The sequence below is a fragment of the Pinus tabuliformis genome, chromosome 7 (genome assembly GCF_031772625.1).
Source record: "Pinus tabuliformis cultivar Carrire ecotype Pingquan chromosome 7, CPIR1, whole genome shotgun sequence".
In the NCBI taxonomy this organism is placed as follows: domain Eukaryota; kingdom Viridiplantae; phylum Streptophyta; class Pinopsida; order Pinales; family Pinaceae; genus Pinus; species Pinus tabuliformis.
The window spans coordinates 1,186,314,969-1,186,342,789 of record NC_142293.1 but is presented as its reverse complement, the minus strand read 5'-3'; the positions used below and the strand labels follow the sequence as shown (position 1 = coordinate 1,186,342,789).

Sequence of the window (27,821 nt, the reverse complement as noted above, 5' to 3'; positions counted from 1 at the left end):
TTGTTTTTTGTACAGCTATTGGGGTTTTGGGGTTTTTTTGTATATATTGGGTTCTCAGCTCTCTATTTCTCATTTTTGTAGGTGATAGCTCAAGGGTTTGAAGCAAAAATCAATTTTTGAAGGGCCTTGACTTCACTAGCCTAAACGGCTAGGGTTTTAAGGGTTCCTAAGCCCTTTGAGCAAGTCATCCAGGCAATAGGAGGAATTCATTGGGGTATTGAGAGTTGATCTAGGCCCTAGAGGGTAAGATCTAGCCCTCCCAAGTAGCATTTGCTCAATATCCAGCTCAAAAAGGTAGGTCGCAACCCTTGGAGGCATTTTTTCCAGTAATTTTGAGGTAAAGGGTTCATTTTCTCTTTGTTGCAGGGGTGTCGTGTGGGTTTTTGACCTCCTGGAGGCTATGTGCAAGGCTTTTAGGGCCTTTTAGGCCCGGCGGCAACCCTTTGTGGGCCTATTTTGCTAGGTTGCAGGCCCTTGAGGCCTTTTTGTGGCAGTCGCAGGTCTGAGAGGGCTTGAAGCCCTAGGCCGCAGGCCTTATTAGCCTTCTCACCCTAGCCGCAGGCCTTATTAGCCTTCTCACCCTAGCCGCAGTCACTTTTGCGCCTATTTTTGGGTTTGGCACTTATTTTTGTGGTTGCAGGCTTATGGTAAGTTTGGCAAGGATTTGAAGTGATTTACATATCGATTTTTCCATTGATCCATTGTGTTTTCAAGCTAATACTTGGTTTCAGAGACTTGACATTGGTCGAAGAAGCATCTCAAGACCTTGAAGGCTCATCAATCAACCAATCAGCCCTAAAAGCCATAACTTCGAATCATAAGAGGGCTGATCTATAATTTTTTCAAGCTAACATTTGTGTTGCAGATGTTTGAGAAAGCTCGTGTATAAGGGAAACTCATCTATCCATCCACTAGCCCCCTAGGCCTAAGGGTTTTCTCTCTTGCCTCTTCTCCTCTTCACTATTTTCCATATCAGATCTGAAGTGTCTTTGTTGCAGTGGTATTAATCTCATACAATCATCTCTAAAGAGCTCTAAGACTTTCATATAATCCTAAGAACATTGCACATTAATCTAATAAAGCTAATCAACTCATGTGCTTGTCTTTTGTGCCTCATCTAAGTTAATTTGGAACTCTGGTTTCTAATTTCTGAAGTCTGATATAAGCATTTTGAGGTCTGATATATATTTGCAGCACTGGTTAAAGGCACATAAAGAGTCTCTAAATTCATAATAACTCATCTTTAGCCCTTGAGGCCATGTCTCTGTTGTTTTGGATCATTTGCATCTTGTGTAGTGTTGATCTAAGTGGTGAAAAGATTTCTGATTGCATTTCATTTTTATGTTGCATAATTGCATTTGAGTCATTGATGGTTAATGTCCTCTAATTATAAAAATCATTGTTAGCAATCTCTTTTGTGCTCTCACAATAAGCAGCTACTTTCATTGTGGCAAGAAGTAAATCTTAATTGGCTATCTTGGAAAATCACTGTGGTAGATATCTTGTTGCTTGTTAATCATTAATGAGCATTGAGCAAGTGGAATAATTCAAATTGGGCATCATATCTTGAAGCATTGTGATTTCAAGTTTCTCTTGTTAACTATACAAGTATTTTCAAATAAATAAATCTTGTTGTAGATCTTGATTGCCTAATATTGCTAATCACTTGGAATTGTTAGCTAATCTTGGCTCTTTAAGTGTTGTTGTGATCATAAGTGATAACAAGACCTACCAATCTTTTGCTAATTGTGATCTCTCTTGTTTTCCATCTTGCTTCATTTAGACAAATTCTTACGCGCTTCATCTAAATCGCTCTCATATTGAATATCTAGAATATCTTGCCTTTTTGGAGTATTTAAATCTAGTTAATTGATTCATTGGAGCATTCACTCTCATATCTTGCATATCGTTCTAGGATTAGAAGTGCATCTATAAAACGTACCTTCAAGCATAAACTTGGTTGTAAGAAGATAGGACAAACCTTTCTCACCCAACTTGCGAAGTTTAGACCGTAATTTGTGGTTAACACAGGTGACCTTGTAGTTCTCTTGTGGGCAATCCCTTGTAGGAATGGAGGCACTTGGGTGGTTAGAACCTCACGGGAGGCATCGTTAATGAGGCCATAGCCTCTTTCTTGTGGGCTTCTCTCTACAACCTCCATTTGAGACTAACTCCAAAACAATTGAGAGTAGGGATTCACCTAGAATAGGCATTCTAACTAAAATTAACCAAGAGCTTACATCTCACTTAGTTTTAGGTGTTGCATCTCATATAAGATAGTTTTTTCATCCTAGCGGCAACTGTTCATCTGATAACTTGGAATTTAATTCATATTGTGCAAGTAAATTGACTCCTAAGGCACTGGTCTCTAATCGATAATTTCAATAAATTAAATCAAAGTGATGCTTAAATAATTAAACTTCCTAATTATTCTTAACCAAGTTGCTAGGCCATTTAGTTGTGTCTCTCGAACTCATCATCTCTTCCAAGGGACTACCCCCCCTTAGCTTGCTTTAAGGAGACAGCTTAAACGGAGAGAGTCGAGATCAGAGTGACAACCCCCACCCTAAGCGTTGTCTCATTCTGGTGTACAATTTGAGCGACAACATGACCAAAAGTAAAGCCACCCCAGTACGCTAAAGCTTGGTTTCCTTCGCATTAACAATATATGTGGGGCATGGCGATAAATATAGCTATTTCTTAATGAATGCTTCGCAGTGAAGATCCATGAAAGGCCTGGCAATGGTAGAACAGCGCGATATGGACAGTGTTCAAGATGAATAATTGTTTAAATGGTTGACGCTCTACAAAATGAGTTAAGCAATTAGTGTAGAAATTTCCCAGAGGAAGCGCGTCGAGAACATTCAAACCCTCCTTGGTGTTCCAAGCCCTTAATTTTGTTTCTCTCATACCCCTCGCATTTTGTTAGGGTTTGGTTTTGACCAGGAGCGTTAAAGCTTATTGGTTGACCGGTTGGGGATTCCCTCGTTTGTTCGACGCAACCCTGGTTGTTCACTGTGAATGAAAACCCCTTTCCGCGCCTATGGCTCAGCTCCTGGCCATCGGTGGTCGTGGTCCTACCACCTTACAACAATCTCAACTACAACACCATCATACAGAGCTCCATGCACTTAGCCCTTCAACCACTTTGTAACTGGTGATGACAGATTTGTAACACCATATGGGTAGCTCATTCAATACAACGCTAAGTAGCAAGAAGCCAAACCAAACAATCTTCATATCACTTAGACGGAAACAATCAACACACATTAATGCACTTTCGCTCTCGCTAGACAGACCCCCTCAGAAGGACAAAGTGAGTTCAGACTTCTGCAGCAAATTAGATTTATCATTTATGTCATGGTGAAATACTTCACAGAGAAACTCAATTCATACTGTAGTTCGAATGAAACCAAACCTTGGCTCTACAGAACTTGTTTTTCCGTCATCCAATTTTTGTTCTTTAGAACTCATTGTTCAATGATCAAAACAAACCAAAATAATTGTGTATAAGACTTTGATTTCAAAACAAGCCAATCCCATTTCATCGCAACGAAACGAAACCATAACGATAATCAAAACGCCGTAGTCAACGAAAGACAATGAATCATAACAGTGATCTGTGATCAAGAAAGAGTAGACAACTTATCAGCGAACCATGAGACGACGAACCATACCGCCTTTACACAGGAATGAAGCTACTATGCCCTCCCATTCACAATTTTGAGGCCCTTGACCCCTTTTCTCTACACAAAACAAACTCCAAAATCAAGTGGCTGCTATCTCAACCTCGCTCTGATACCATGTTGATTATTCTACAGACATGCACATTAGAAAATTGATTTTCTAATCTGATAATTACTTCTAATGATCTTTAATTAATTTTTCTTATGCCACTAATATCATTAAGCAATTATACACATAAAATCGCAATAGTAATGCAATGAAAACAGTAGAAACAAATAAAATCATAAAGAGAGAACCATGCACAATAGAGACAACAAATTTTCCCTAGGAAACCCAAATTTTGGAGAAAACCCAACAACTCTTCTTCTAGGAGAAATCCTTCTTCGGCAAGGTTTACAGTAAAATATCTAGAAATATGTGCTAAAAACAAGTCCAAACATAGGCATTTCATCCTTTTTTTGCTCCCATGAGTGTCTTTTATATAAGAGATATGATGACTAAGTGAGACAAATGAAGTGTCAAGCCATGTGTATATATACAAGTCAAATGGGTGCATTTATCCCAAGAGACACACCCTTTCATGGTGGGGCCGACTTGTCCCTTTTGAGCCTACATGAAACCCAAAAATAAAATTTATTTTATTTTAATTTACATAATTTTTCTAGGACGACATAGGAGGCCTCTTGGCATGCAGGAATACCTCCTGATGCCACACAAAAATCAACAATGCCGACCCCCATTAGTTGGTCCCCTAGCCATGGCACTTAACCATGAATTCATTCCCCTCCATTGCCACCTATTTTCACTAACACCTATGAATTGAAGGGTTGACCTTGGAAATGCCACCTCTTAATAAGGGCAGGAAGCACCTAAAAGGGTTGATTGCCTACCCACCTCTAAATAGGTAGGGAACATTTTTATGGGACTATGTCTAGTTAAATATTTGAAGGTGATCTTGTTTGAAGCATTATTATGCCCTTAACAATTGTGTATGGTCCACTCTGATGCACTTATGGTCATTGTCTCTAATGAATGGTTGTTTTCACTTGAGTTTGAGATGAGTTTGCCAAGTGATTTTGCAAAGAGCAGTTGAGGCCTTGATAGCACATTATTCCACTGATACTACGCATGATGCTTGTTACCCACCCAAAGTGGGTGACCCTATGGTAGAAATTTTTCTCCTATCATCTCTTCCAGTCGATAGCCAGCAACCCCTGTGTTAAATTTGTAACTATGGTTGGTCTTCATAATGTACATTTGGTCACTAGATGAAATTGTATTTATCATATTTATAAATGCTTAAGTCAAAAAAAAAATCGAGTCAAAGTCCCATTTCCCATTTTGACTTTTAAAAGATTTAAATTTGAATTTTTGAAATGAAAATTTTGCTCCAAAAGTGACAAGTCAGCTTCCCTCCAAGTGAAGTTGGCCATGGCCAAGAGACACACCCATTCACCCTAGACAAACTACTATATAAAGGCAGCTCAAGCTCCTCCGTTTGGCAATTCGCATTCTCTCACACAAGACAGTTTCTGGGAAAATGAGCAAAGGACAAGAAGGATGAAGAAGGATAAAAAAGAAGGCCAAGTTTTCTGTCTCCTCTCTCTCTCTAGCAACTTGCACGTGTGAAGTAATCTCTCTCTATGTGGTTCGCATTTTTATGGGGCAATTGTTGCAAGGTTGAAATTTTGGGGCAACTGGCTATTGCAAGAAGGCCGAAATTCTGAAGTGCAGGATCAGATTGGGTGAATTGACTTGGAGTAGAAGACCATGTTTGACCATAAGTCTAGGTGTGTCTCTCATTGAATAAGAATAATTTCGCTATTGGAAAAGATTGTTGGGTTTTTCCCCATATTGGGTTTTCCCAGGGTAAATTGTGTCTTCTCTTGTGTGTTGTGATCTCTATTGTTCTATTGTTCTTTATGATTGAATTCCTGAAATATAATTGTTGAATGATATATTGGAATAAGCTAAAAGAAGATCTACATCAAAAGTAATTATCAGAATTTCAGAAATATTGTGCTAACCCTAATTGCACCAAGAAAATCAACACCCTCACAACCACTAGTAGTCGATGATAATGTGCCATTCGTATCTTTGCCACCTGCATCAGACATATGTTTCCTCGCCCATCTGGCAAGAGCACATGTTGGAAGGTGGGTTTCTGATCAAAAGGTACTTTATTCATTTTGCAATCAGTTGTTAATGCTTGTTTGTATTTGGGCATTTGACATGGATTATGGGGTAACTTGGAAGAAAGAAGGATCTTGGCCATGATCTTGTTCCTTCATTTTAAAAGGGGAGTTAATTTGCAATCCTAGTCTAGTGGGACCTCCCCTAATGGCCCAATAGGTATAGGAGGGGCACTACTTGAGAAATCATGATTTAGATAGTGTAGCCCCATCTCTCCCTATTCCATACTTACCACCTTCCATCTTACATTACAAGCTCTTATTCCACCTCCATTCTTCGGGTTCAACTAACCACTAGTTCATTGGGATTTGGCACCCACACATCCTCATGCCTGGGTAGGGCCTGGAAATTTGCCTTGGGAGGTTGATGCAGCTAAAAGAAATAGAAAGAGCATATGATGGCCACAAGCAAAACAAAATCAAAATCAAAATGCAAAAGATGGTTGAGACATTCAAATTAGCATGTGGGCAAAAGCCAAGCATGAGATCTACCTCACTCATTATGGCCATCACCTAGTTCCTAGGCCAATGCTGCCCTATCATTATAGGGAAAGGAACCCTTGCATGTCCCAAACCCTAATGGGTGATGAACAACCCCATCATCAAGAGGGTAAATAATTGCTATACATCATACAAAGCAAGCTCTCATTCCTTGAGCTATGAGTAGTAATACAAAGAAGAATCAAGAAAAAGTAAAAGGCATAAGAGGGGTGGAAAAACAAAGGCTGAGTTGGTAACTCATGCATCCACAATTGCTCCCTCCTCACATCTATACACCCGGGATGAGGATCCCCGTCAAGCTCGCCTCTTTAACCATGGCACTTGGCCATGAAGCCTTTACCCCTTAGTTCCATCATTATTCACATGGCACCTATCAATTGAAGGGTGGACCAAGGGCATGTCACTTCCCCTTGGGGTTAAGAACACCTAATAGGGTCATCTATTAACCACTCCTACCTAGGGAGGTAACACATTACGTGACCAAAGCCACAATTTTGGAAGGGAAACCTTGTATGAAGTGTTAATTTGCCCATTACTTTCAAGCTTGGTTCACTTAAATGCAATAATGATTAAATGTACCTAATGGTGAAAGTTGCAACACTAGATATTGTATGTAATTGGCAGGTAGCTCCATCTATCGGTCTAGACAACTTAACTGGGGCCCAGGTCCTCCAGAGGGACATATTGACACCCACAGGCAATGTCACATGGTTCGGGTTCAAGTTCAATTTCGACAATGATTACGTTCGGTTCGAGTTCGAATTTTTTGATGAGGTTCACCATTAGGTGCGTCTCTCTCTCTCTCTATATATATATATATTAATCTAAAATAGATCATAGTATAAAATAGTAAGAAATCAACATCAGTAAACATTAAAAATGCTATCACAGACATGAAAACTACAAGGATAAATTACAAGCTTGAGTTGTGACATTAAGTTATGAGTTTTGATCTATGGACTTAGTCAATGGTTATGAGGTTCAATGAGGTTCACTTCACTGAACCTCAATTTTTTTAAGGTTCGCCAAAATTCGAACCTCAAAAGTAAAGTTGGACGAACCTTGTGACATAGCCCACAGGTGATGCATTGAGATCCATGGGACTCCAGACAGTTATAGAGCATCACTTGCATCCTTGGGCACCTCCAACACCCACAACATTCTCCCACTTTGCCTCACATTGTTGACTTTTATGGGATGATGCACCTGGACCAGCATGCCCCCAGTTGGCTTACCACTGATAAGATGTCATGGCAGCCAATCCAAGGCCTAGATGAGGATGTTCTCACACATTGAGACATGGGAGGGCTAGAAGCACCTTGAGAGCCCTCAACGTTGGAGCAAGGACAAGCATTTTGGCCACTTGGAGACCCATGAGACCACGTGTTGTGCCCCAAACCAAAATTGGGGTCCACAGATGGATTATGTCAGAGATCAAGGGGCCAAACCCTAGAGGTTAATTTTAGGGTGGACCAAGGGCATGTCACTTCCCCTTGGGGGTTAAGAACACCTAATAGGGTCATCTATTAACCACTCCTACCTAGGGAGGTAACACATTACGTGACCAAAGCCACAATTTTGGAAGGGAAACCTTCTGTGAAGTGTTAATTTGCCTATTACTTTCAAGCTTGGTTCACTTAAATGCAATAATGATTAAATGTACCTAATGGTGAAAGTTGCAACACTAGATATTGTATGTAATTGGCAGGTAGCTCCATCTATCGGTCTAGACAACTTAACTGGGGCCCAGGTCCTCCAGAGGGACATATTGACACCCACAGGCAATGTCACATGGTTCGGGTTCAAGTTCAATTTCGACAATGATTACGTTCGGTTCGAGTTCGAATTTTTTGATGAGGTTCACCATTAGGTGCGTCTCTCTCTCTCTCTATATATATATATATATTAATCTAAAATAGATCATAGTATAAAATAGTAAGAAATCAACATCAGTAAACATTAAAAATGCTATCACAGACATGAAAACTACAAGGATAAATTACAAGCTTGAGTTGTGACATTAAGTTATGAGTTTTGATCTATGGACTTAGTCAATGGTTATGAGGTTCAATGAGGTTCACTTCACTGAACCTCAATTTTTTTAAGGTTCGCCAAAATTCGAACCTCAAAAGTAAAGTTGGACGAACCTTGTGACATAGCCCACAGGTGATGCATTGAGATCCATGGGACTCCAGACAGTTATAGAGCATCACTTGCATCCTTGGGCACCTCCAACACCCACAACATTCTCCCACTTTGCCTCACATTGTTGACTTTTATGGGATGATGCACCTGGACCAGCATGCCCCCAGTTGGCTTACCACTGATAAGATGTCATGGCAGCCAATCCAAGGCCTAGATGAGGATGTTCTCACACATTGAGACATGGGAGGGCTAGAAGCACCTTGAGAGCCCTCAACGTTGGAGCAAGGACAAGCATTTTGGCCACTTGGAGACCCATGAGACCACGTGTTGTGCCCCAAACCAAAATTGGGGTCCACAGATGGATTATGTCAGAGATCAAGGGGCCAAACCCTAGAGGTTAATTTTAGAGGGCTTCTACACATTATGGCACCCATTGCCCTCAACGCCGACCCTAAAAGGGCCTACGCTTGCATGACGTCAACACCCTCTCTTATTTCAGCTCACACATGTGGACAATTATTATGTTTTTCATAGGCTACATGGTTGGCTTGTGACCTAGGGTCTTTCTTGCACATTATTTTTTGATTTTAGGGGGCTAATACGCTAAATAGGCATTCAAATTCCTCATATAAATAGTAGAACATCTCATTGTAATCTCTTTGTGATCCTTACCACTAGTAAGTTGGGCTATCCTCCCAAGTGAAAGGATGCAAGTGTTCTACCACTTGATCCTTGAGACTCAAGGAGGGAAGATCAATAGGCAATAAGATGTGTGATCCTTGTCACTTATGACAAGTTGGGTATCCTACCTATTGTCGAACAATAGGATAGAGTGTGATCCTTACCTCACATGATAAGTGGTATCCTACCTATTGTCGATAAGATATATAGGGTGGTAGATTAATCTCCCCTATTGTCTGTGGATATAGGGTGGTAGTCAGAGCTACCCTATGATGATTCTTCTTCTTTAAATTGAGACATCATTGTTCAACTGATGATCAGAGGAGTCAAGTTAAGACGAAATGTGATGAGATGGATATCTTTTTGATGTAGCTGAGATGAAGGTCATGGGGCTTGACTTGGAAATTAGTAGGGTTTGGAGGATCTAATAGATCTCCCATACTGTCAGCTGTGGATTATTCTTCTCTTATGAGACGAGTCCAAATGCAATGATGATGCATGTTGTCGCCTAAGATGTACACCTAAGTGTGGGAAAATTTTCAACCCCACAAGGTATAGTCTTTAAGGTGCAACACTCACCTATTCCCTACTCACTCTGTTTAAGCTCTCTCCTAGGCAAACTATGGGGGATAGTACCTAAAGATGAGTATGGAATGAAAACTTATTGAAGACAACAAGTTTTAGGAGACAAAGGGAAAGGCAATTACCACTTGATATAACTTGAATTAAGGATTAATTAGCAAGTATAATTATTAATGAGCAATATAGATATCAAAAGATAGATTCAATTAAATCAATATGACATCAACAAGATAAAGTGTGATAGACCAATGCCTTATAAACAATGCTCAAATAAAGATACAATACTTGCAAATGAAAATAATACTTCAAGTTACAAGGATAGCAATGCTACAAGATAAGTGTTCGTACAAAAGATCAAAATATTATATGCAAATAGAAATGAGCAATAAAACTTGAGATAAAACTTGCAAAAATAGAAAGCTTGTACTTTAAGTAAAGGATGTTTTAATTATGATATGACAGTCAAAATACAACAAGCATGAAATTGACAAGTACAAGGATGTAAAGTAAAGCTTGCAAGTATAGAATTAGCCCACAATTCTAATTACAATAACCAACTAAAATGTTAGATGAATGAACAAAAGAACTAGACCTACAATGCAAATGAAAGTCAATGCGAATGTTTCAATGGGATACCATTAAAGTGCAAGGCTCCAATAAGTGAAATACCTTAAGATTTATACCAATGTCAAAACTCAAAATACCAATCACTTATATGATCAAGATTTATAATCAAGAATATAAAATTATGTCAATGATTAATGGAGCAAAACAAGAATTCCCAATGAAATAATGTGAATTAGGCAATGAGAAATAGAAGCAACTTCAATAGAAATGTAACTTAGATCTATTAGCCACATGAATGTTATTCAATGTAACAAAAGCTACTTAGACCAAGAGATGGCAATTAGATGAAATTACTTTAATGCTTATACAACTATGAATATAGAGAAATTAGCATGAGACTAATCTACCCAAAGACTAAGATAGCAAGAAAAAATAAAACTAAGCTAAAAGTTAGTCACCATAAAAAGGCCCTCCTTCTATATAGGAGGTCGGATACCATGGGAGTAATCCCCAAGCTCCCTAAAAAAAAACTTTCTTTATTAAAATTACAAAGAGAACCCTTTAGACAAGAGAAAGGGTTTTAAAGTTTAAGGAGGGTTTGCAAATGGAATTTAAATACCCTTCCTTAAGCTAAGAATGAGGAAAAACTTTATAATGAATTTACAATAATAAGAAAATTTCTCCCCAAAAGAAATTGATTCTCCTCTAAGTGAAATCTGTCCCAATAAATTTGACGTCCGAGCTCAAGAAAGAAGATACGCAAGGGATTAAGGGAAAGACCTTGCGTCTAGGAAAATTCTAAATGTTAAATTTCCGAGCTTGAAAAAAATTTGAATCTGAATATTTCTCAAAAAAAATCGCTTAATTTTCCAAACCTTTTTGCTCAGGGAAAAAGATGAACAGCTCAGATATTAGAGGCGGCTTCCGGAAATGATTTTCACTGCAAAAAATCGAAATTGAATCCTCAAATGTTTGCGGTTGGCTCAGAAATGGTTTGATTTTACTCCAAAAAATAAAAACAGCCCTCCAGAAAATTCGATCTGGCTTTAAAAAAGAGAACGACCTCATAAAATCTCAATTTTTCTTCTAGATTGAGAACAGCTCCCAAAAAATTTGATTTTTTTTCTAGAAACGTCCAAGGGTAAGTGATTTCAAACCAAGAGAATTATGAGGCCTCTAGGGCTAGCATTCAAGTTAAAAAAATGCTCATAATGCTTGCGGATATTTTGAAATAACACTCCAAAATGTGTCTGCAGCCTCTAAAAAATTTGATTTAGATCTGCAAACAAATATTGTTAAAACCCCGACCTCTGCAAATTGATTTCAAGGAAAAAAAATAGAATTTTTTGTTAATTAAAACCCTTAAAGATCTGTGATTAGGAGCAAGGATGAGGCTCAATGGAGCTCTTGACCTTTACAAAAGTATTATAAAAAAATTATTTCCAGGCCTTAAAATGAAATTTCCTTTGCCAATTTAAAATTGAAACCCTTCAAACCCTAGCGGCTAGGGTAGACGCAAATGCAGAAGGAAAAGACGTTTTAAATGCCACGAGTAGGGGATTTGAGCTCCAAGAATTTTCGATTTTTGCTTTAGTCTTTAAGCCTTCCACCTGCAAAATGATTTTATTAAGAAACCCCAAACCAAACCCCTAATTTGTCTTCAGATCTGTAAGGAAATAGAAATAAAATCTAAAAATAAATATAAGATGAACAAAATTATATGCACAATGGTTAGATCTATACAAAAATATTTACAAATAATTTACATATCTACTAGATCTAAGGAGTATAAGTACAACTCCGCTCCTTGATCAGTAGAAATAGAAGCTCTATGTTAGCAAAACTATTCAATAAAGCACAATATTTGAGAAAGTAGATTAATATAAAAGATTTTCACCAAAGCAATGGCTCAGAAACCACTGCAAAAGACCATTAGATAAGTCCTTGGTCGTACCCAAAGTAGGCTCTTCAGCTTCTATTGCTTGAGTAGTTGGTTAGTTCAACTGAGAACATCACCAAGTGCTCAAGATCTGAATCACGAGATGGTTTCTACACACTTTCAAAAAAATGATTGTCAGATCTAAATGGATTGGATAGTACAGTGAGAGGGAAGTCTAGAGGTTCAACCGAAAACCCACTAGATCTGCCCAAATCTAAAGTATTTCTCCAAGTGCAGACACCAGTGCAAGATAACTATACACTAATAAATCCACAAAGGCAAACAGAAATAACAATTAATAGCACCAGTAGAACATCTACACACTTAAGATGAAATTTGTCGGATCACAAGGAATTAGGTAACACAATGAATCAGAAGATCTAAAGATACCTGCTAGATCAATTAATGCAAAGTGCTTCTCTAAATTCAAGAATTAATGCAAGATACTTGTCCAAATAGTAAATCCACAAATGGCAAGTGAAAGAACAAATTTATATTTTTTACCAGTAGAGCATTAGAAACATATTCAGAAAATGTTTACCATAGAGAGCTAAAGAGGAACACCACCATGAATTAACCCCAAAGACTTGGTTATATTATTCAAAGAAAATATTGAGCTTCCTTAGCCAAGAGCTCGATTACAGTGATCAGAGATAGACCACAGATGATCTACAATGAGGAGCATGAGCTCAATTTATATAAAAATGAGACAGAAAGACCCTTACAAGTGGAAAAAAAAGGCTAGCTTGACTTGATCCATGACTAGATGCTTCCAAATAATTCGAACCCTTGATTGTCTACGCAGATCTGGAGGAGGAAATTCCTTGCCTTGATAGATGAGCTAGATGGACCATACTTTAATCGCGGAGTGGTTTGGACCACTGGAAAATCTTCAAAAAAATTATTCCTCGAAATTTTCTCATTCAAAAATTCAATTTTTTCTAGGAAATTAATTCTTTTTGGACCAACGAATTTTTGTGGGATTTTTCCTTGCTTGAATCATGGAGATTCCTCAATTTTTTCCTTGATTCCTTCCTTGGGAAAGTCCACAATCTTTTTAAATTATTTTTCCACTTGGAGAGAATTTTTATTTTCTCTCATTTTATTTTTCTGACCAATTTCTGGCTAATTATTTGCCACTTTTCGCTGAAGAATTAAAAATATGACTCTAGAGGGATATAAATATAAATATATATTTCTACCCTCAAAGTGTGTCTAGATAGAAAGTTGAGGGGTTGACGTGTAATTTTAAGTACTCATACCCTCTATAACTTCTGTAGACAACACTTTTTACATCTTTAAATCAAATATTACATAAAAATCCTGCTTAGAAGGAGAATTTTGACAATTAAAAAACTGACCCCTAGACACAACCAAATTCTGCAAAACTTTAGACATGATTTAGTATGGCATATTTACATCGAGTCTATACACTAGGGCTCACCTAAGACTTCACCATCCAGCCTCACTCTAGCTTTGGGGTATATTTGGGAGAAAAACTTAACCAATTATTTGATGTTTGGGAAACATAAATAATTAGCTAAGGAAAAATAACTCCCTAGAGTGAAACTCTCTAGCCAAAAACTTAAGCTACCTAGATGTGTTACATGGCTTTATATTCAACATACTAGAATCATTTTTTACATCATTTTTTACATCATGACCATGTGGGGAAGCACCTCAAGCTTTTATAGAGGTTCTATGGTTCCATGGATTGAGAATTCGATCATAAAATCCGGAGTTGACCAACAACGTGTGACCATAGCACATTAAAATTTGAAACAAGGTCCATACGACAATATTGCATTACCAAGGCTGACTTGTGCTCATAGATTTAAAATAAAATATCCCAATAAATTTAAACCCCCTTTTTTTGTTTTTTTTTAAATGATAGATCTTGGTCAACATGGAGAGATGATCCTTTTTCAATGGCTAGGAACTTTTAAACTTATGCCAATTGTATAGCTTCCTTTACAACTCAACTTGGGGTACTTTGAACATGACCTTGAGTCAGCAATTTCAAGAGGGCATATCTCTTCAACCAGGAGGACCCATGAGGCGTACAACCTATCGTTGGAAACGACATGATGAACTCTATCATTTGATGTCATTTGATGATGGAATTGCTTGAAATTACATTGATTTTCTCTTTCAGATTCTTTATCAAAAGTGCGGCATCATAACCACACTGCAACATCTTCTCATCCTTCCAAGGCTTCTTGATCATTGGAGCTTTCAATCAGTGCAATCAATAGACGTATGTTAAGAGCATTCGAAGATAACATTGGCATCAATGACAACACCATTCAACGGAGAAGGCCATTAAAGAATTGTTGGATATGGGGCACATAAGGCCCAGCATTATCCCATTTGCGTCCTTCATAGTACTAGATAAGAAGAAAGATGGGACAATGAGAATGTGCATAGATTACAGAGCCCTCATAAAGAAGACAATAAAGAACAAACACCCAATACCACAAATCTATGACCTCTTGGATGAGGGGCAATGTATTTCTCCAAAGATGATTTGAGGTTAGGTTATCATCATATCAGGGTTTGAGAGCAAGAGATTCAGAAAATAGCCTTCAAGTGCCACTATCAACATTATGAGTTTCTTGCCATGCCATTCGGGCTGACGAATGCACCAGCTACCTTCCAATCATGTATGAATCATATATTTAGGAGGCAGCTACGGAAGTTTATGCTAGTTTTCTTTGCTGATGGACTCGCTTGCAATTACGTTGATTTTCTCATTTAGTTTCTTTATAAAAAGTGGGGCATCATGACCACACTGCAATAGCTTCTCATCCTTCCAAGGCTTCTTGACCATTGGAGCTTTCAATCAGTGCAATCCATAGACGCATAGTAAGAGCATTCGAAGATGACAATGGCATCAATGACAACACCATTCAACGAAGAAGGCCATTAAATAATTGTTGGATATGGGGCATATAAGGGCCAACACTATCCCATTTGCATTCCATGTAGTATTGGTTAAGAAGAAAGATGGGGCAATGAGGATGTGCATAGATTATAGAGCCCTCATAAGAAAAACAATAAAGAAAAGAGACCCAATACCACAAATCGATGAGCTCTCGGATGAGGAGCGGAGTATTCCTCCAAAGTTGATTTGAGGTTAGGCTATCATCATATCAGGGTTTGAGAGGAGATACAGAAAACAACCTTCAGGTGCCACTATGGACATTATGAGTTTCTCATCATGACATTCGGGTTGACAAATGCACCAACTACCTTTCAGTCATGTATGAATCATATATTTAGGAGGCAGCTAAGCAAGTTTATGCTAATTTTCTTTGATGATCTTCTCATTTACAGCAGAACCTGGGAGGAGAGTGTGAGACACTTAGAGGAAGTTCTAAGCATATTAAAGGAGCAGTGACTCTTTGCCCAAGAGTCCAAATGGTAATTTGGAATGACAGAGATTTTGTATCTTGTGCACATCATCAGCACAGCAGGAGTGCAAGTCCACCAGGAAAAGATCTGGGCTATAATTGAGTGGCCAACACCCAAGAACCTCACAGAGTTGAGGGGGTTCATGGGGATATGCAATTACTATTAGCAATTTGTCAAGGGCTACTCTCAGATGGTGGCACCCCTAATAAATTTGATGAAGAAAGGGGCTTTTAGATGGACAAAAGAAGTGCAACGCACTTTTGAAAGGTGCAAGTAATGACCTCTTGCCCTGTTCTTGAACTTCCAGACTTCTCACGACCTTTTGTTTAGAGTGCAATGCCATAGGGGAAGGCATTGGATCATTATTGATGCAGGATGGGCAGCTGATAGCTTTCGAGAGTCAGAAGCTAAGGGAGCCAAAGAGGCTCTACTCAATATATGACAAGGAGATGTTGGCCATAACGCATGTACTAGCAAAGTTCAGGCAGTTACCTAGTGGAAGGAATGTTCGTGGTGAAGACTGACCACAACAGCTTGAGATACTTTTTGGAGCAAAAGGATCTCAACGAGAGACAACAAAAATGGGTCAGCAGGATTCAGGCCTATGATTTCGACATCGAGTATGTTTAAAGGAAGAAGAATGTGGTTGTTGAAGCTCTCTCTAGGAAACCAACGGCTTGCTCCCTCATAGAGCCCAGCGAAGATTTTAGAGCACTTCTATTAGTTGAGTACTCAAAGAATAATTATGCATGCTAGTTGATGGATGGAGTAATTCAAGATGAGAAGTATAGGGTCATCAACGACATTATCTTTTACGAAGGGAGGATATTCTTAGTCCCTGAGTCACAGCTCAAGGAGAGGATCATGAGGACCATCCACGATTCAACCCTAGTTGGACACCAAGGATTCTTCAAAACATACAGGCAGGCACAAGAGAGATTTGGTGGAAGGGCCTCAAGGGGGGATGTTTGGAGACATGTAGCAGAATGTGTTATTTGCCAACAAAAGAAAACATAGCAAACTCATCCAGCGGGTCTACTATAATCGTTGTCGATCCTAGATCAAAAATGGGAGCACATTTTGATGGATTTCATTACAGGGCATCTGAAGGTGCAAGTGAGAGATTCTTTTTCATGGTGGTGGATAAGCTAACAATTTTTTCTCATTTCATAGCCATATCTTCTAACTACTCAGCAGCACAGGTGGCAGAGACATTCTTTCAGGAGGTCTTCAGATTACACGAAATTCCCAAACACATTTTAAGTGACTGAGATAGCAGATTCCTCAGCACATTTTGGAAAACATTGTTTAGATTAGTCGGCATGAAGTTGACCCCTAGTACCAGTTATCATCCACAAACAGACTGCTAGACAAAGATAGTCAAGAAGTGGGTAGAAGGATACTTGAGGAACTATGTGGCCAAGAAGCTGAAAACTTAGATTAGGTGGTTGCACTTGGGGTGAGTACTGTTATAACACCACTTACCATTTGTTTATCTGGATGACTCCCTTCAGAGCATTGTATTGGTATGATGCTTCCACATTCATTGAGATGGCACTAGGAGACAGCAGGGCCATGATGACCAAGGATTGGTTGCAGGAGAGTCAAGATATTCTTAGAATTCTCAAGGATTACCTACAGGTGACCCAAAATTAGCAGAAGACATATGCAGATCTCCATAGGGTGAAGCTTAGCTTCCGAGAGGGGGATCTTATTTTCCAGAGACTTTAGCCATATAGGCAATCATCCTTGAAGAAGAGTGGCTCTGAGAAATTAAAGCCACGATTTTGTGGACCTTACTGATGAGGTCAAAGAAGCTAAGGAACACAAGATCTTCAAAACCCAGAAAAGGTTTCGTCAAAAAAGCCTTAGAGACACCTCAATTAATTTAATTAGCCATCATTAAATGTTTTCCCAAGTCTAACTTAGAAAAAGTAGTTAATTAAATCAGATTAATTGAGGGAGGTTGATTTGGCTCTAGAGACTTTCGAAAAAGTTAATTGACGAAGTCAAGATGATCATAATCATTGATTGAGATCTGATCGTGGTCATTAGTTTCCTAACAGAAGATTATAAGAGCAAGGTCGATGGGGTTGGAGAGGACACTATAGTTGAGAGGCGAGACATAGAGTTGGGAAGTTCAACTACCCAGTTGCAATGATTCAACAAGGGTACAACTGAAGCTAGGGAGAGAGAGTCAACAGCAGAGGTTTAGCAAAGATTTGGGAGCAAGATTCTAGAGGAGATTTTCTAGAGATTTTTCAGTGTCCAAGAGACAAGAAAGGGAGGCCAAATTATCTGCAAAGGGGGGCGAAAACAGCTAGTGCGAATTAGCCAATCAAGACAGTGCGAGGTGCAGTTCGTGTACCAGTGCCAAAAAGTGATCCGAAGGTAGAGTGGCTGACTTCAGAGAGCAACTGGAGGCAAAGTGGCTACCGGAAAGGGTTTCAGAGGGTTGTGCGAATTTACCAGAGCCACTAGTACGTATTTCTAAGCAGAGGTGTGAATAGCCCGAGGAAGTGCAAGTGGATGGAGAGGGCCAGATCCAATTGCAGAGGGAGACAATTACTCTCCAGATTATTTTGTTAGTGGAGATTACCAGTTGCCGGAGGTTTTCCAATGAAAGGCAACCAGTTGTAATTTCTCAAATTGTTGAATAATAATAAAACGCTCATCTGTTGCACTAGTTTTCGCTTTAGGGCTTTTCCAAGAACATTTGTCCAAAATAATGGTGTCCAATTTTTTTATTGCGTGTGTGCATATTTTCTCAATTCCAATATTTTATCTTCCACGACATTTTTTATTTGTGAAGATTGAAATAGTGATTTAATCATTATTTGTCGTAAATTAAATTACAAAGACATTAATATCTAGTAGATAGAAGATTAAATTCCATTTTATTGCAATCATGGAAATTTCATATGGTATCAGAGCAGGTCAGATCAGATAGGCTCTAGAGCGAAGGTGGTGCAGTTTCAAAGGGAGATCTGAAGCACAGAAAACCAGATCTACGCAGGCCAGCCAAGCAATGCGAATTGTAGAGGTAGTAGTTCGATTTCCAATCCAGGGAGGTGATCCGAAGGAGGTGCGAGTTGTCTCAGTAGCGGGCAGCAGGAAGTAAAGTTGCCATAAAGGGTTTCCGGAGGCAGATCAGATTTCGTAGAGCAGATATATAGCATAGAGGATTCACAGCATAAGGGTTTTGTAGTAGCAGATCAGCACAGAGCAAGAAAGAAAAAGCACACGAGGGTTTTGACCTAGTTTATTCATTTCTCCAGTATTCTCAGGGTCAGAGAAGGTCGAATTCAATCTACAGGAAGAGGGTCAAAGCAAGCGGTACGAATAGCCAGTTTTCCCAATTCGCAAATCTAAAGCAGTGATTCCATTTCCAGTACCGAAAGGTGATCTGGAAGGAGGTGCGAGTAGCTCTGAAGGACAAAGGAGGTAGTGTATTCACTAGAATGAATTTCCGGAAGCATTACTCGGTTGCTAGTACGAGTTGTTAGATCCAATGTGAGTTACAGGATCTAGTGCGAGCTGCAGGTAGAGGGTGCAAGTTTGTAGAAGGAGGTCAAGTTGGTTTTTGCAGAGGAAACTTAGTGTTTCCAAATCGATTAGCCAGTTGGAGGAGTGAGGGTTCTTTAGTTTATTGAGTTTTGCAGATTTTCGAGAGATGGCCACAGTAGGATTGAGAGATCAAGACAAGTTGGATGGAGCCTCCAACTTTGTCATCTGGAAGGCCAGGATGTTGTTTCTATTGGACAAGCATGGTTTGAAGGAGTTTGCTACAATAATGATAGTTGTGTCAACGAATGCCCTGACTTGATGGACTAAACTATATTGTGTTCATGATCTTTGATAATACACCTGTCAGTTGTCCTAATCATATGACTCTAACCTTTGATGAAAGTTTGATGTCATGTTCATATGTGATGATGAAGTAGCTGGTGCTAACATGTTATAGCCATGATGGATATATGTTTTGAAACTTGATATAGTTAGATTTCATGATCTAACAGATTTGCTGATGCGTGACAACATTATGATAGGTAGGTTGATAATGATGAAGTCTAAAGTGGCTACTCATTAAGAGGGGGACTCTTCATAAGATCCCTACACCTATTATCAATTGCATTAAATATATGGAAGATTCTTTAATACCAAAATAAGTTTTCTAGACACAAATAGAAAAGTATCTGACATTGTTGGTCTGCAGCAAATTTTGGTCTGAGAATAGAGTGTTTCACTTAGTCTAAGCCCCAACCACACAAAAGCAAACTTATCAATGCGGTTATAAGCCTCCAACCACACAGAAGAAAGCCTATGGGTGTGGTTATGCCTATAGGTCACAAAAATTGAAGCTTTATGCATAAAATCAAGAATACAACTGAAGTATGATAGTCCTACAGATATGGAGTAGACATTAGAAAGTCCTATGAGCAAGGAAGTTTGAATGTTTTACTATAGAGAATGTGAAAGTGTTGACTAAAATTGTGATTGCAGGGGATCGGAATATGCATATTAGTTTGTTATTTTGCTTTGACCACTGAAGTTAGTATATGACAGTATGTGATAACAATTGCAAGGGTTTGACAAGATTTGGCTTATTGTCTTGACTTAGTATAAATGAGCATATTGGCTTGGATGATTGATGATGCTTGATAATCCATAGATATATTTTTGGGTTATGGACTCATTGAACTCACACTGATAACAAGTTAGAGTTTTGATCTGATTTGGTACTTGATAATTGATGATTTGCCTTGATGACAGTGCTATGTGGGCATAGTGACTTTTAGTGATTGATGTTGGCATTGGTTTTGTATTGGCTTCATTGGCTTTGACACATTGGTTGAAGTATAAACAGTTGTGACTTATCCTTGGTATACACATTTGCATACAGTGACAATTCATGTTATGATGGCATGAGGGAATTTGATATCGCTTAATAACAATTTTTTGACATGACAATAGATGAAATCATGACTTGGTATTTAGATGTGAGCTCTATTTGACACCTAGTCCGAAGAGTGTGTCATAGTGATATTGACAAAAACTTTTATATTAGTTTCGATCTGGCTTCTAAGGCTTGATAAGTTGACTTAGTTGATTTGATTGCACAATATTGATTTATGTAAAGCTGAGCATTATGTTTGCAGAAAAAATTGTATGAGGCAAGCTCCTCGAGCCTAGTATGTCCGCATTGACACTTACCTCGTGAAGCCAGTAAAATGTGCAAATCCAAACCTCTACTTCAAAAGTGGTCCAAGCTATGGCTTTGATCTTGGTTTTTATATACTGATGGTCTATTGTTTACAGGTAATGAGCCTCTGATGATCAAAGTAAGAGGAAGATGGCCTCTAAAATTCGAAATGAAGAATCATGGCATGCTAAAGCTATTGAAGAGTTTTTAGAAAATGGAAATGCAAATCCTTGGACACTCTGACTTAATTTCAAGAAGTTATGAAGAGATATTATTGAACCTAAATCGATAGTTGATTGAAGCATTGATGTTCCATGTGAACACCCGTCCATATATATATATATTGCATAGAACCCGAGTGAATTCATGATTGAGCCACTTCATACACATTGAGTTCCCGCCAAGCAGTCTTCGAGATATTTGCATGGGGCAATCAATTTTTGGTCTAAGATATTCTTCCTATGATATGTGACTGCATGGATATATTGATGTTGTTTGGGATCATTATTGATAAGATGAGCACATCTAGGTGTTGCCTTAGTATGAGATTTGCCATGATATTTTGATGAAAATTCCGTAGCATTAAGGACGGTCAAGGTTGAGTATGATAATGCTGGCACAGCTAGCTGTGAGTCAGGTTGAAGAAACTCTTTGGAGAGTTGTTTAAGCAGGTTTTGGATATGACAGGGATACATTGTGATAAAAATGAGTGGATCTGATTGGCATAGAATCTCGTATATAGATGGGACTGAGATATCTTCAGCCAGTGTTGTTGTATGATACAAGCTTAGGCTTGTGGTTGCTGCCTCCATGAGAGGGAGGATGAATAAGGTATCCTTTTTGTGATATATATTTGTTCTAATATAATATTTGATTTGATGTCCTGTATGAACAGGAGACTACTACTATTGAGACATGATGATTGAACTCTTTAGTGAGTTGTTCAAGCTGATACCAGATATAAGCACGATGATATGTCTTTGATCTACAGAGAGCAAGACTGACCGACAACATTGAGCTAGCTCTTCCTCCCTATCTGAGCTCCTAGGGTGAGGAATTGAGATGGAGAGCTCTTGTGGTTGACGGATCTCTAGACAATAGGGTCATAGATGTCGCTCCCCTATCTGTCACCCATAGGGTGTGTGTGATCCTTATCTGTTTTGACAAGTCGAGTATCTCCCCCTATCTTGGTCTATGCAAAGTATACCCCAATTGGCATCATACCCACAAGCTGGGCTTGTTGAGATTGTCCCTCCCTGTCTGGCCAACAGGTTGAGGAGGCTTGGGGGCGTGTGAACCTTACCTTTGGTAAGTCTAGTATCTCACCCAAGCTCGGATTATGATGTATGTGTTCTACCACATGATTCTTGAGAGTCATTGTTGGGAAGATCAATGGGCAATGGATGGGTTGAGATGTGCTCCCCTATGCGATAACTCTTAATGCTCGATATGGGGTGGAATATGTTTTGCTCCCCGATGAGATTCTGGGTTGAGATGTGCTCCCCAATGTGGTTTCAAATTGAGATGCGCTCCCTAATGTTGTTATGAATTGAGCTAGGCCCTCTTATGTTGATGCGGGTCATAAAATTGGCTCCCTGCTGATGTTTCCCGGGTAGTAGCACTGGGCTCCCCATTGGCAGTGATTTCAAGTGGTAGCAGTGGCTCCCCGATGGATAGAGGGTGGTAGCTTAGGCTCCCCTCCTATATCAATTTCTTCTTCTTTTAGATTCGAGTAATGTTCATCATATGAGCAGGGGCAATCAAGAGATAAGTAGAAATGAGCAGAGATGAGTAATGATGTCATTTGATGACGAGATTCTTGAGATTGAATATGATTTGATGACAGGATACTTGCGATCATTATATGATGCAGTTGGAATATCTCCCTAGCTAAGAGGGAGTGTTAATTTGGCAGCTCAATGACATATTCCAACCATGGGACAAGATTCCTCTTTAGAGAGGACCAATTTTGACTATTGAAGCGCTCAAATTTAGATAAGGGAAAGTGTATTTTGAAATTAAAGACCACATGTGCATATTTGATCAGGTCGGCCCTAAAGCAAATCGGACACCCTTGGAAGGCTATAAATACAAGTGACCTCAATCTCATTTGGACAATTTTTTGGATCATTCTTCTATTCTCTTCCTTGGTTTTGGCTCGCATAGGTCTGAGGCAGGTCTACGAAGAATGGGTTCGCACGAAGGTGAAATTGGAGGGTCTGAAGCTTGCATCTCTATTTTTAGAGTTTTGGGTCTCAGTCGCAGGCATGTCACGGAGAAATCTCGATTGTAACCGCACACAGGTCGACTCAACCGTGCAGTTGAAGCCTCTCAGCCGCACGCACAACAAGCCTTCCCTGCGATTGGAAAGTAGGGTTGAATTTTCATCAATTGCCGCAATTCACTGCAAATGTCTGAAGTTGACTACAGTCTAATGAAGTGATATTTGATCAATATTCTTGCTGGAATCTTCTTTTGGATTTTGTTAGATTGATTTTGTTGGGATCATCTTCATGGATATTGTTTAGTTGTATGGATGAAGATATGGATCATTGTACTCTCTTTTGTCGAATCATTCAATGGTAATCTAATAAGAAGAAGAATTTGAAAGGGTTTTCCCCATAGTGGCTTTTGCCCTGGTCTCCGACGAATCCTGGTGTCTCTATGTATCAATGTTTTTCTTCTATTGTTCCTTTATGTTCCGCTGCATTGATGATGATATTGTTCTTTCTATATAGTTGCATATGTTGCTAAATAATGATGTAAATCTGAATAATGTTATGATGTTGTGGAGTGAATTTAATATGGAAAAAATGAAATGCAATTATCAAAGCAAAGAACAAATATAGCCCTAAGGAAAAATTAACACTACAGTCATGGAGCAGATGATGGAAGAGTTTTATGAGTAGGGAAGTTTATAAGAAAGCATTGTATGGTTTTTATCATGCTCCCCAAGCCTGGATAGACAATTAATGTAGCCTAGAAGCAATACCGATCCAAAGCTCTAAGTTGGTCCAAGGTATGCCTTTGATTTTGATTTTATATACTGACAATCTATTCTTGATAGGTAGTGAGCCTCTAATGATCGAGTGTAAGGAGGAGTTCGTCACTCAGTTCGAGACGAAAGATCGGCATGTATATATATGTATTGTAACATTGAAAGGAACATAATGAAAAATCAATCTGGTAGTCCTGGTTTTGGGATCCAAGGGAAAATCTCTGTGTATATTTGTTTTATGTGTTATGCTCTCCCCATTGTTTATTTTTTGTTCTTAGAATTCGTATGCAGGTAATTTCCGTACGGGGTTAAAACCTACATTTAGTATTAGAGTTGTTTTGGCTTCAAGAGGACGCCTTTGCTGTTGAGGGGTTTTGCTCGGGCCTGTGGTAGACCCTGTTCAGTGGGAGATCTGCGGGATCAATTCTTGTGGTGAAAGAAGATGGCGAGCAGTGGAAAGATAGAGATCGAGAAATTTAATGGTCAGAGTTTTGAGTTGTGGAAACTCAAGATGGAGGATTTGCTAGTGGATAAAGATCAGTGGATTGTGGTAGATCCAGGTACTAAACAAAAAGGATTTTCCGATGAAGAATGGCAGAAGTTGGATCGGAAGGCAAAATGCACAATACGATTGTGTGTCTCAAATTTAGAATTGCTAAATGTATCGGGGAAGCTACGGCAAAGGCTTTGTGGGACAAGTTAGGGACTTCGTACCAATCTAAGTCTCTGGTGAATAAACTGTTCCTATGAAAAAAGTTGTATAACCTGAGGATGAAAGATGGAGACTCGGTGACAGAGCATCTGAACACATTTAATACTTTGGTAAGCCAGTTATTATCTGTTGATATTAAAATTTCAAATGAAGATAAGTGCATCAGTTTGTTGTATTCTCTACTACATTCGTGGGATAGTATGGTTATTGCAATAGGTAGCAATGCAACTGCCTTGCAGTTTGATGAAATAGTCTCATCCTTGCTGACAGAGAAGATGAGACGGAAAATTATGGAGAGCCAGAATGGTGATGCCTTTTCTGTACGAGGACAGTCCTAGAACAGAAACAAAAATAAGTCCTCGAGTGGGAGATCTAAATCTCCAGGAAAACCTGTAAAGGTGTGCTGGAAATGCGGAAAGGAAGGGCACTACAAAAGGGATTGTACATCTAAAGCTCCTGAGAAAAGAAAGGGATCTGATGATGCTCCTTCTGCAAAGGCGAAAACCACCTCAGATGAAGATGGGGATGTGTACTTGGCTTCCTCTTCAAGTACACATGTAGATCATGAGGCGTGGTTGATTGACTCAGATGCATCCTTTCACTTCACTCCCCATAGAGAGTAGTTCTGCGAGTATGAGAAATATGATGGTGGTGATATCTGCTTGGGTGATGACAGGAAGGCTAGAGTAATCGGTCGCGGAAAAGTCAAGTTCAAGTTGCAAAGTGGAAGGATTAGAACACTTCCGGGTGTTCTGCATATTCCTGCATTAGCCAAAAATTTGATTTCTATAAGCAAGCTGGATGATGCAGTTGTAAAAACAGTGTTTGAAAAAGATACTTGCAAGATGGTTCGGGAAGCACTGGTATTGATGTGGGGAATACATATTGGAACTCTGTACAAGCTGCAAGGTAGCATTGTTATTGATGGGTGCAATAGTTATGTGGTTCCTGAAAGTGGAGCAAAAAATCTAGTGTTCTCTGGAAAAAAGACCATGTTATGGCATCAAAGGCTCGGACATATTAGAGAGAAGGGCCTTCGAATACTTCATGGTAAAGGTATGGTAGAAGGTATGTCTAATAGCTCTCTGGATTTTGATTTCTGTGAAAATTGTGCATATGAGAAGCAGAATCGGGTGAGCTTGTGCACAGTGATGTGTTTGGACCTGTGTCGGTTCCATCACTAGGTAAGTTTGTGTACTATGTATCATTTATAGATGACTTATCAAAGAATACATGGATATATTTCCTCGAGAAGAAATCTGAAGTCATTGACAAGTTTAAAGAATTTAAGGCTCTAGTGGAAAACCAGACATAGAAGAAGATAAAGGTGTCGAGGACAGGACAGATAACGGTGGAGAGTTTTGCAAGAAGACATTTGAAGAGTTCTGTAAGAAGTGTGGTATAGCATGGCAGAAGACTACTCCATACACACCTGAGCAAAATGGAGTTGCAGAAAAAATGAACAAGACGTTGATGGAAAGGGCAAGAATCATGCTCAGTGGTGCCGGTTTAAGACAGGAATTCTGGGGAGAGGCAATGGAGACTGCATGTTACCTGGTCAACAGATCTCCTTCATTAGCGTTGGAAGATAAGACTCCATAAGAGGTATGGACTGGTAAGAAACCTTCTCTTTAACATCTGAGGGTATTTGGATGTGATGCATATGTACATGTTCGAAAGGAGAAATAACAAAGTTGGATAGTAAATTTGAAAAGTGCATATAAAGATGGTTTAAAAGGTTATAAGCTTTGGAACCCAGTGACAAGGAAAGTTGTGTACAGCTGAGATGTGGTGTTTAGAGAGGTGAAAAATGTTATTAAACATGAAATCCTACCAAAGGAACCTGAGAAGATAGAGTTTGAGCTAAAGGAGGAAGAATCAGACTCTACAGCAGAAGAGAAATCAAAAGATGAAGAGCCACAAACTCCAGTTGTGAGAAGATCAGTGCAAGAAAGAAGGCAACCAGAAAGGTATAGTCCATCTGCTTTCTGTTCAAATTTTGCTTTATCTATTACTGATGATGATCCCAGAACTGTGAAGGAAGCAGTAGATTCAGAGCATGGAAAACTCTGGAAAGAGGCCACAGTTGATGAAATGGCATCTTTGCACAAAAATGAGGCTTGGGATCTAGTGGAGTTGGCGGCTGGAAGCCCCCCTCCATGGGGTCCGAGGCAGCGCCCTGGGGAAAAAAATTGGACCCTATATTAGGTGGGCAAACCTACCTATGGTTTTGTGCATGGTTTTCACACATGGTTTTGGGCGCGATGGTTTTTCGGTCCATGGTATTTTTTAGATCCAGTGAAGGGAACTACAGTTATGTTCTAATCCAGGGTTAATGGATTGGGGTTTATGGATGCTTCGGCATGTATATATATGTATTGTAACATTGAAAGGAACATATTGAAAAATCAATCTAGTAGTCTCGGTTTTGGGATCCAGGGGAAATCTCTGTGCATATTTGTTTTATGTGTTATGCTCTCGCCATTGTTTATTTTCTGTTCTTAGAATTCATATGCAGGTAATTTCTGTACGGGGTTAAAACCTACACCGTTGGCAGCGATTTCGGGTGGTAGCAGTGCTTCCCCAATGGATAGAGGGTGGTAGCTTAGGCTCCCCTCCGATATCAAATTCTTCTTCTTTTAGATTCGAGAATGTTCAGCATATAAGCAGAGACGAGCAAGAGATGAGCACGGATAAGCAGAGACGAACCAACGATGACATCTGATGAAAACAGTTGAACCCAACGACTTAGATAATAATGTTTTTCTTGAAGGTTATATAGATGCAAATATAGTTCGAGATGTGGATACTAGAAATTTCACTGGTTATTTATATACTTTTGTAGGTGCAACAGTGTCTTAGATGTCTAGAAATATAATTACAGGATTCGAATTTCTTCCTAGCTGAGAGGGAGTGTTCATTTTGGCAACTCGGGGACAAATTCCTATCATGGGACTGGATTCCTCTTTTTGAGAGAACCAATTTTGACTATTGAAGCGCTCAATTTAGACAAGGGAAAGTGTATTTTTAAATTAAGGCCCACATGTGCACATTTGATTTTGATCAAGTCGGCCCTAAAGATAAACTGGACACCCATGGATGGCTATATATACAAGTGAGGTGACCCTCACTTGGACAATCATCTTGGATCATTCCTCTATTTCTCTTCCTTGGTTTTGGCTCAGACAAGTCTAAGGAGG

The 27,821-nt window shown here is 39.2% G+C and overlaps 1 protein-coding gene across 2 annotated transcripts in view; it reads right to left on the bottom strand.

The window, feature by feature from the left end:
• The window catches only part of LOC149251687 (glutathione gamma-glutamylcysteinyltransferase 1-like), a 502,910-nt gene that overhangs the window by 444,902 nt on the left and 30,187 nt on the right, over positions 1–27,821 (bottom strand). The window lies entirely within an intron of this gene.